The 9939-nt window shown below is 42.2% G+C and overlaps 1 pseudogene; it reads left to right on the top strand.

The window, feature by feature from the left end:
- Positions 1-7720: 7720 nt before the first annotated feature.
- LOC143964101 (olfactory receptor 5B21-like) lies at positions 7721-9534 on the top strand (annotated as a pseudogene).
- Positions 9535-9939: the final 405 nt, after the last annotated feature.

Here is a 9939-nt window from a genome sequence, read left to right on the forward strand (position 1 = left end):
GCCGGCAGCACTCATGCAGCCCCAGACCATGACACTCCCACCACCATGCTTGACTGTAGGCAAGACACACTTGTATTTGTACTCCTCACCTGGTTGCCGCCACACACGCCTGACACCATCTGAACCAAATAAATTTATCTTGGTCTCATCAGATTCCAGTAATCCATGTCCTTAGTTTGCTTGTCTTCAGGAAATTGTTTGCAGGCTTTCTTGGGCATCATCTTAAGAAGAGGATTCCTTCTGGGATGACAGACGTGCAGGCCAATTTCATTGCAGTATGCAGCGTATGGTCTGAGCACTGACAGGCTGACCCCCACCCCTACAACCTCTGCAGCAATGCTGTCAGCACTCATACATCTATTTCCCAAAGACAACCTCTGGATATGACGCTGATCACGTGCACTCAACTTCTTTGGTCGACCATGGCGAGGCCTGTTCTAGGGGGAACCTGTCCGGTTAAACCGCTGTATGGTATTGCCCACCATGCTGCAGCTCAGTTTCAGGGTCTTGGCAATCTTCTTAAAGCCTAGGCCATCTTTATGTAGAGCAACAACTCTTTTTTACAGATCCTCAGAGAGTTCTTTGCCATGAGGTGCCATGTTGAACTTCCAGTGACCAGTATGAGAGAGTGAGAGCGATAACACCAAATTTAACACACCTGAGACCTTGTAACACTAATGAGTCACATGACACCGGGGAGGGGAAAATGGCTGATTGGGCCCAATTTGGACATTTTCACTTAGGGGTGTACTCACTTTTGTTGCCAGCAGTTTACACATGAATGGCTATGTATTGAGTTATTTTGAGGGGACAGCAAATGTTCCCTGTTATACAAGCTGTACACTCACTACTTTACATTGTAGACAAGTGTCATTTATTCAGTGTTGTCACATGAAAAGATAGAATAAAATATTTACAAAAATGTCAGGGGTGTACTCACTTTTTTGAGATACTGTATATTGTTTTCATGAAAGGTTTGTGTATACTTTTAGCAAATCAGAATTCAATTTAATAATCATTTCTCACACTGGTCATAATTGTGGGGTTAACATGTGCAACACAAACACTCCCCAATGGCACATTAAATTAGTCCACAAGAGACCAATTAGCATCGCCCTTGTTTGTTGATGAAAATAATTAATGATATGCTCTGGGATGGATGGGAATTGTTCCCATGGTAAAATGATTTATTATAAATATATTCCAGAATTCCCATGAACAGATCTCTAACATCAGACGGGAGTGAATACAAGAGAGGTGAGGAATTGGCACAGCAAATGGTAACCAGATATCGTCCATTTATTGTTCAGTTTGGAAACAAAATGTTCATCGCTACTCACCAGAGTTTCAGCTGCCATACTATTTTCCAAAATTTTACTAAAGGGCAAATACAGTGTATTTTTAATAACATATCTTGTGTTATAACCGCAGCATTTACATGAATTTTTTTTATAATTTTTACATATTTAGGCCGAATTATTAAAAGAGATGAGAATCTTCACAATCACAAAATGTGAAAATATTCAATTGACTTATCCAATCATGTGAAAAGCAAATCCCTTTTTTTATCTGCACACGATAGGATAATAAAAATTAATATTCACCCCTGGATATCGAGGTTCTGGGTCACAGCACAGGAAGTCCTGAAGACTACATTGCTCCTTGACCCGATACGCTATCTCTTAGCCCTTGTACACACGGTCGGACATTCCGACAACAAAATCTGTCGGATTTTGTCCGACGGATTTTGTCCGAAACTGGTGTTGCATACACACGGTCGGACAAACTTGTCGGAAAATCCGTGATGACATTATTTCGTTACGATGGGACTACGTTCAGGCTAGTAGCCAATAGCTTCGATCTAGGAATTTGATCTGAGCATGCGTGGCACTTTGCCCGATCGGAATTCTCTACACACGATCGGACTTTGTTTCCTGTTGTCGGAAGGTTTTATAGCCCAGCTCTAAAACTTTGTCGGTCGGATATTCCGACGGAAACAGTCCGATGGAGCCCACATACAGTCGGATTATCAGACAACGCGGTCCGATCGGACATTTTCCGTCGGAATGTTCGACCGTGTGTAGAAGGGCTTAGGTCTTCCTTTTAAAGGTATCCCAAAAAATTCCAAAAAGTTGAGCGTATATATTTTGACTGCTGCAAGACGTCTGATCCCGAGGCATTGGAAATAGCTATATCTGAGATACGAGCTATGGAACATTTGACTGCCCTGACTGAAGAATATTTTGAACAAATCACTAAAATATGGGACCTGTGGGACAATTTCAGTTTCAGTTCCTTTCCCACATCTACCCCTATTGCTACACAACCCTTCAATACACTTCAATTATATATATTCTTAGCAGGTCCTCTTTTATCATGCTGTGTGAGATACATGTGGTGGCCACTACTGTGCACCTACATGTAGATTAAATTTTTCTCATTGTTATATGTTGGTTTCTTTTAGAACTCTTCTTTCTTTTTATGTTGTGTTTTAAAAATTTTATAGGCTTAAGTCCTATGTTCAACAATTTAAGGATTTCTGGGCTAAACTCACCAGAAAAGCCAAACTTTTGAATCGGACTTTATGTATCATAATGTACGTAAGTCTCTGTATCAACGTGATATGTGCAAGGTGATATTAACCTTATTAAACCCATGTTATCTCTTTAATCCTTAATAAAAATTACAATAATTAAAAATGAATATTCACACAATTCATTATGTAAATATTCTCCACTCCTTTAGTAAATCAGCCTAATTGCATCATTAACCACTTTCAGACCGGACCATTTTGCTGGTAAATGACCAGAGGTCTTTTTACACTTTGGCACTGCGCTGCTTTAACTGGTAATTGCGCGGTCATGCAATGTTGTACCCAAACAAAATTTGCGTCCTTTTCTTCCCACAAATAGAGCTTTCTTTTGATGGTATTTGATTGCCTCTGCGATTTTTATTTTTTGCGATATAAACGTAAAAAGACCGCAAATTTTGAAAAAAAATGATATTTTCTACTTTTTGTTATTAGAAAAATCCAATAAACTCAATTTTAGTCATACATTTAGGCCAAAATGTATTCAGCCACATGTCTTTGGTAAAAAAAAAGTCAATAATTGTATATTTATTGGTTTGCGCAAAAGTTGTCACATCTACAAACTAAGGTACGTTTTCTGAAATTTACGCAGCTTTTAGTTTACGACTGCCTATCTCATTTCTTGAGGTGCTAAAATGGCAGGGCAGTACAAAACCCCCCCAAATGACCCCATTTTGGAAAGTAGACACCCTAAGGAAATTGATAAGTGGCATGTTGAGCCCATTGAATATTTTATTTTTTTGCCTCAAGCGATTGAATAATGACAAAAAAAAATTTTTTTTTTTTTTTTTACACAAAGTTGTCACTAAATGATATATTGCTCACACATGCTATGGGCATATGTGAAATGACACCCCAAAATAAATTTTGCTGCTTCTCCTGAGTACGGGAATACCACATATGTGGGACTTTTTGGGAGCCTAGCCGCGTACGGGGCCCCGAAAACCAAGCACCGCCTTCAGGCTTTCTAAGGGTGTAAATTTTTGATTTCACTTCTCACTACCTATTACAGTTTTGAAGGCCATAAAATGCCAAGATGGCACAAAACCCCCACAAATGACCCCATTTTAGAAACTAGACACCCCAAGCTATTTGCTGAGAGGCATTTTGAGTCCATGGAATATTTTATATTTTGCCACAAGTTGCGGGAAAATTACAAACTTTAATTTTTTTTTATTTTTTTTTCACAAAGTTGTCACTAAATGATATATTGCTCACACATGCTATGGGCATATGTGAAATGACACCCCAAAATAAATTCTGCTGCTTCTCCTGAGTACGGGGATACCACATATGTGGGACTTTTTGGGAGCCTAGCCGCGTACGGGGCCCCGAAACTAAGAACCGCCTTCAGGTTTTCTAAGGGCGTAAATATTTGACTTCACTCCTCACTACCTATTACAGTTTTGAAGGCCATAAAATGCCAAGATGGCACAAAACCCCCACAAATGACCCCATTTTAGAAAGTAGACACCCCAAGCTATTTGCTGAGAGGCATGTTGAGTCCATGGAATATTTTATATTTTGCCACAAGTTGCGGAAAAATTACAAACTTTTTTTTTTTTTTTTTTCACAAAGTTGTCACTAAATGATATATTGCTCACGCATGCCATGGGCATATGTGAAATGACACCCCAAAATAAATTCTGCTGCTTCTCCTGAGTACGAGGATACCACATATGTGGGACTTTTTGGGAGCCTAGCCGCGTACGGGGCCCCGAAAACCAAGCACCGCCTTCAGGCTTTCTAAGGGCGTTACAGTTTTGAAGGCCATAAAATGCCAAGATGGCACAAACCCCCCCCAAATGACCCCATTTTGGAAAGTAGACACCCCTAAATTTAGGGGTACACTAGTGAGACTAGGTAATAAATGGCGGGTGCCCTGAAACTATAAAAAAATAACTAACCAACCAGCGTCACCTGTAACAGTTATATGGTGATCACTGGTGAAAGGGTTAACTAGGGGGCAATCAGGGGGCTTTATGCGGTAGTATATGGGGGTCCCTGGCGCTATAAAAAGCTGCGGCAAACCTAAATACCTACCTGCCTAACTAGCGTCACCTGTGACACTAATACAGCGATCGGAAAAACGATCGCTTATTAGGCTGGGTTCACACTGGAGCGATGCGGGAACGCCACGAATGCGCGGCGGGTTCCCGCATCGCATGCCTCCCAGCGGCAGTTCACACTGCCCTATGCGAACTGCTGGGAGTGTCAGTGAAATGTTAATGACACCCCCAGATCAGTTCGCATATCGCAGTGCGATCTGCAAACTTGGATCGCATGGTGTGAACACCCATGCGATCCGATTCTGCTGCGGACCAAAAAAAGGGTCCCGTGCGAGTTTGCGGCGGGTGCGGCGGGTGCGACACGAATTCAGCCATACTATCTGTATAGCTGAACTCGAATCGCACAGAGATCGGATGTGATTTGCACTGCAGTGCGGTGCGAATCACATCCGTTCTCATAAACCGCTGCAATGTGAACCCAGCCTTAGTGACACTGGCGACGGGGGGTGATCACGGGGTTAAACCTTTATTGGGGGGGTTAGGGGGGTACCTTAGAACTAAAGGGGGCTAACCCTAACTGCCCTAACAGTTATTAGTCACAAATGACATCCGCCGGGTGATCAGGGGGTTAAACCTTTATTAGGTAATAAATGGCGGGTGCCCTGAAACTATAAAAAAATAACTAACCAACCAGCGTCACCTGTAACAGTTATATGGTGATCACTGGTGAAAGGGTTAACTAGGGGGCAATCAGGGGGCTTTATGCGGTAGTATATGGGGGTCCCTGGCGCTATAAAAAGCTGCAGCGAACCTAAATACCTACCTGCCTAACTAGCGTCACCTGTGACACTAATACGGCGATCAGAAAAATGATCGCTTATTAGGCTGGGTTCACACTGGAGCGATGCGGAAACGCCGCGAATCCGCGGCGGGTTCCCGCATCGCATGCCTCCCGGCGGCAGTTCACACTGCCCTATGCGAACTGCTGGGAGTGTCAGTGAAATGTTAATGACACCCCCAGATCAGTTCGCATATCGCAGTGCGATCTGCAAACTTGGATCGCATGGTGTGAACACCCATGCGATCCGATTCTGCTGCGGACCAAAAAAAGGGTCCCGTGCGAGTTTGCGGCGGGTGCGGCGGGTGTGGCGGGTGCGGCGGGTGCGGCGAATGGCTGAACTCGAATCGCACAGAGATCGGATGTGATTTGCACTGCAGTGCGGTGCGAATCACATTCGTTCTCATAAACCGCTGCAATGTGAACCCAGCCTTAGTGACACTGGCGACGGGGGGTGATCACGGGGTTAAACCTTTATTGGGGGGGTTAGGGGGGTACATTAGAACTAAAGGGGGCTAACCCTAACTGCCCTAACAGTTATTACAGTCACAAATGACACCAATGCAAAAAAAAAAAAAAAATGACATTGGTGTCACTGTGACTGGGGGGCAGAGGTAATTGTGGGGGTGATCGGGGGGGTGTGAGTGTGCCTGGCATGTTCTACTGTGTGTGTAGAGTGTTGGTGCAACTCACCGATCCGCTCTCCTCCGTGTCGGAACGAAAAATACCGACACGGAGGAGAGAATACATCACTTCCTCTCCTGTGTTTACATTACAGGAGAGGAAGTGATGTCACGGGGGATTTCTATTCGTCGGGAGCGATCGCGAGGGGGTGGCCATGAATGAATGGCCGCCCCCTCGTCCCGGATCGCTCCCGGACGAAAACCGACCGCCGCAGGCACCGGGCGGGGGCCCGATCGGGCCCCCGACCCGCGGGAGGCAAGGGACGTACATGTACGCCCATATGCCTGCCCGTGCCATGCTGTCGACGTACATCGTCGTGCGGCGGTCGGCAACTGGTTAAGGACTGAATCTCAGTCGTGTATCTGTGGTCTTGGAAATCATCACAATGTATGTACATAGTTACATAGTTAACCAGGTTGAAAAAAAGACACAAATCCATCTAGTTCAACCATAAAAATAAATAAATAAAAAATAATATCATACAATCCATATACCCAATCCTTCACCCACCCCCAATTTTCTACAGCAGAGGAAAAATTTCCTTCTTGATCCAAGAGAAGCAATCGGATTTTCCCTAGATCAACTTTACCAGTACCCACTTATATTATGTGCATTTAGGAAATAATCCAGGCCTTTCTTAAAGCAATATACTGAGCTGGCCAGAACCACCTCTAGAGGGAGCCTATTCCACATTTTCACAGCTCTCACTGTGAAGAAACTTTCCCATATTTGGAGATGAAATCTCTTTTCCTCTAGACTTAAAGAGTCCCCCCTTGTCCTCTGTGATGACCGTAAAGTGAATAACTCAACACTAAATTCACTATAAGGACCCCTTATATATTTGTACATGTTGATCATATCCCCCCTTAATCTCCTCTTCTCAAGAGTGAATAAATTCAGTTCCTCTAATCTTTCCTCATAGCTGAGTTCCTCCATGCCCCTTATCAGTTTGGTTGACCTTCTCTGCACTTTCTCCAGTTCCCCGATATCCTTTTTGAGAACTGGTGCCCAAAACTGAACTTCATATTGCAGATGAGTTCTTACTAATGATTTGTACCAGGGCAAAATTATATCTCTCTCTCTGCAGTCCATAAGTCTCTTAATACAAGAAAGGACTTTGTTCGCTTTGGAAACCACAGCTTGGCATTGCATGTTATTATAAATTTTATGAGTACATGTTCTTACAACAACAATTTTTCACACAGGGGCCAATTTACTTACCAACATTTCTTTGGAGTGTGGGAGGAAACCAGAGTACTCGGAACTACTAGTACTAGGAAACCCACACAGGCACAGGGAGAGCATGCAAACTCCAGGCAAGTAGTACTGTGGGTGGAATTTGAGCCAACAACCCTAGTGCTGCTAGGTGGAAGTGCTAACCACTTAGCCACAGACATTTAGGAAGTGCCAGGATCACCTCCTAAATGTCTGTTGGCCATTGCAATACCCCCTACCCCCTGGAAAAGATATCCAGCATAAAAAAGCTTTCCACGGGGCAATAGGCACTGCATCAAGTGTGAAATAGCTCTTCTTGGCAGAAAAACACGGCTAACATTGTTCTCCTTCTCTTTTGAAAAATATAGCTGCCTGGTTATGAGGATCCAGTGTCTGCAAAACTTCCTGATGTGGAACATGAATGTTGAGCAAAGCTCATTATGTCATTCTAACTTTGCTTGCTGCATGCGTCTTCTTTGTTGCTGAAGCAAAAGGTAATGAAGCTAAAGTCAACAAGATGAGTAGTTTTTTTTTTAAGAAAGAGATGATCTATAACAGTCTACATATTTCTCTTGGCATAAGACTCCTTAAAAAAATCCATGCCCATATTATTCAAAATTTTGGTTTATTTCTGTATCTAAAAAGAGCTTGTTGACTATGGAAAACAACACACAAGTGACAGTGTTTGTATTTTCTGGACTAACCGATACCGATAAACTAATCCCGTTCCTCTTCGCTTTTTTCTTGATGGTGTACCTCGTGACCATACTCGGAAACATTGGCTTAGTTATTCTTGTCCTTGGTGCCTCCAACCTTCACACTCCAATGTATTTTTTCTTGAGTTTCCTCTCAGGTGTGGACCTCTTCTACTCTACATCTATCACTCCTAAAATGTTGTCTGACCTTATATCTCTCCGGAAGACCATCTCATTTAATGGTTGTGCCACCCAATTTTTCTTTTTTGCTGGCCTAGCAGTAACTGAGATTATCCTACTCTCTAGTATGTCGTATGACCGCTATGCTGCTATCTGCCACCCTCTTCACTATGTTTCCATCATGACCAAAAGCAAATGTGTGTCTCTTGTCGGTTTCTCCTTCTTCATGGGCTTCCTCCAGTCAGCTGTACAGACCAGCTGCTTATTCAATCTCCATTACTGTGGTTCGAATCTTATAGACCATTTCTACTGTGATGCCCCTCCTATGCTCCAGTTGTCTTGCTCCAAAACACTTCATTGCAACATGTTAACCATTTTCTTTGTTAGTTGTTACTGTTTTTATTCGCTGTCAGCAATCCTGGTCTCATACACGCTTATCTTTAACACGATATACCGTATAAAATCATCTGAAGGATGACAGAAAGCTTTCAGTACTTGTTCTTCCCATCTCATGTGCGCCTGCATCTTTTATGTTTCAGTTTTCATTACTTATTTGCGCTCACCTTCCAGTGCCCTAGAAAAACAAGACAAAGTGGCCTCTGTTTTTTATTCGGTAATGACCCCGATGTTGAATCCTCTTATCTACAGCTTGAGGAACCAAGAGGTAAAAAAGGCCATCATGCAAGCAATGCATAAATGTTCACATCTAATTAGACTTTAATAAATGTTTAGGGTTAAAATATATTATTTTAATTGTATATGGCATGGGAAAAGGTGGGAACCCATGTTGGATTTTCCCTGGGGTGATTCACCTTATGAGCCCTGGTAACCAATGTCACTACAACAGAAATTGATAAGGAATCCAACATTTTAGAGTGTTCACTGAAACAGGAGGTTTGGGGAAATCTTCTAATAGGGACACCTGTTCAAATGATAAATGACCATTTAGGTGAGGATTTCTTTTCTCCGGGACAGGAAGTGAAGATTGTTCCCCAGCAAGACAGCTAAAAACAAATTAAAAAAAACGAAAGAAAATAAAAAAACGCTTGGTCTTTTGATGAACTAAGATAAATTAGGATTGTTTTTCTTTCATGTTTAACCACTTACAGACCGGACCATTTTGCTGGTCAAAGACCAGACCACCTTTTGCGATTCGGCACTGCATCGATTTAATTCACAATTGCGCGGTCATGCGACGTTGCTTTCAAACAAAATTAATGTTCTTTTTTTTACCACAAATAGAGCTTTCGTTTGGTGGTATTTGATCACCCCTGCGGTTTTTATTTTTTGCGCTATAAACAAAAATAGTGCAACAATTTTGAAAAAAACACATTATTTTTTACTTTTTCTTATATCTGTTAATAAATATCCCCCAAAAATATATAAAACATTTTTTTTCCCTCAGTTTAGGCCGATACGTATTCTTCTACATATTTTTGGTAAAAAAATCGCAATAAGCGATTATTGATTGGTTTGCGCAAAAGTTATAGCCTTTACAAAATAGGGGATCGTTTTATGGCATTTTTATTACAAATTTTTTTTTTTACTAGTAATGGTGATGATCAGCGATTTTTATTGTGACTGCGACATTATGGCGGACACATCGGACATTTTTGACAAATTTTTGGGACCATTGTCATTTATACCGCAATCACTGCTATATAAATGCAGTGATTCCTGTGTAAATGACACTGGCAGTGAAGGGGTTAACCAGTAGGTGGCAGTGTA

The sequence above is a fragment of the Lithobates pipiens genome, unplaced genomic scaffold (genome assembly GCF_037356315.1).
Source record: "Lithobates pipiens isolate NorthernLeopardFrog02 unplaced genomic scaffold, aLitPip1_a1.2 Scaffold_8, whole genome shotgun sequence".
Classification (NCBI taxonomy): domain Eukaryota; kingdom Metazoa; phylum Chordata; class Amphibia; order Anura; family Ranidae; genus Lithobates; species Lithobates pipiens.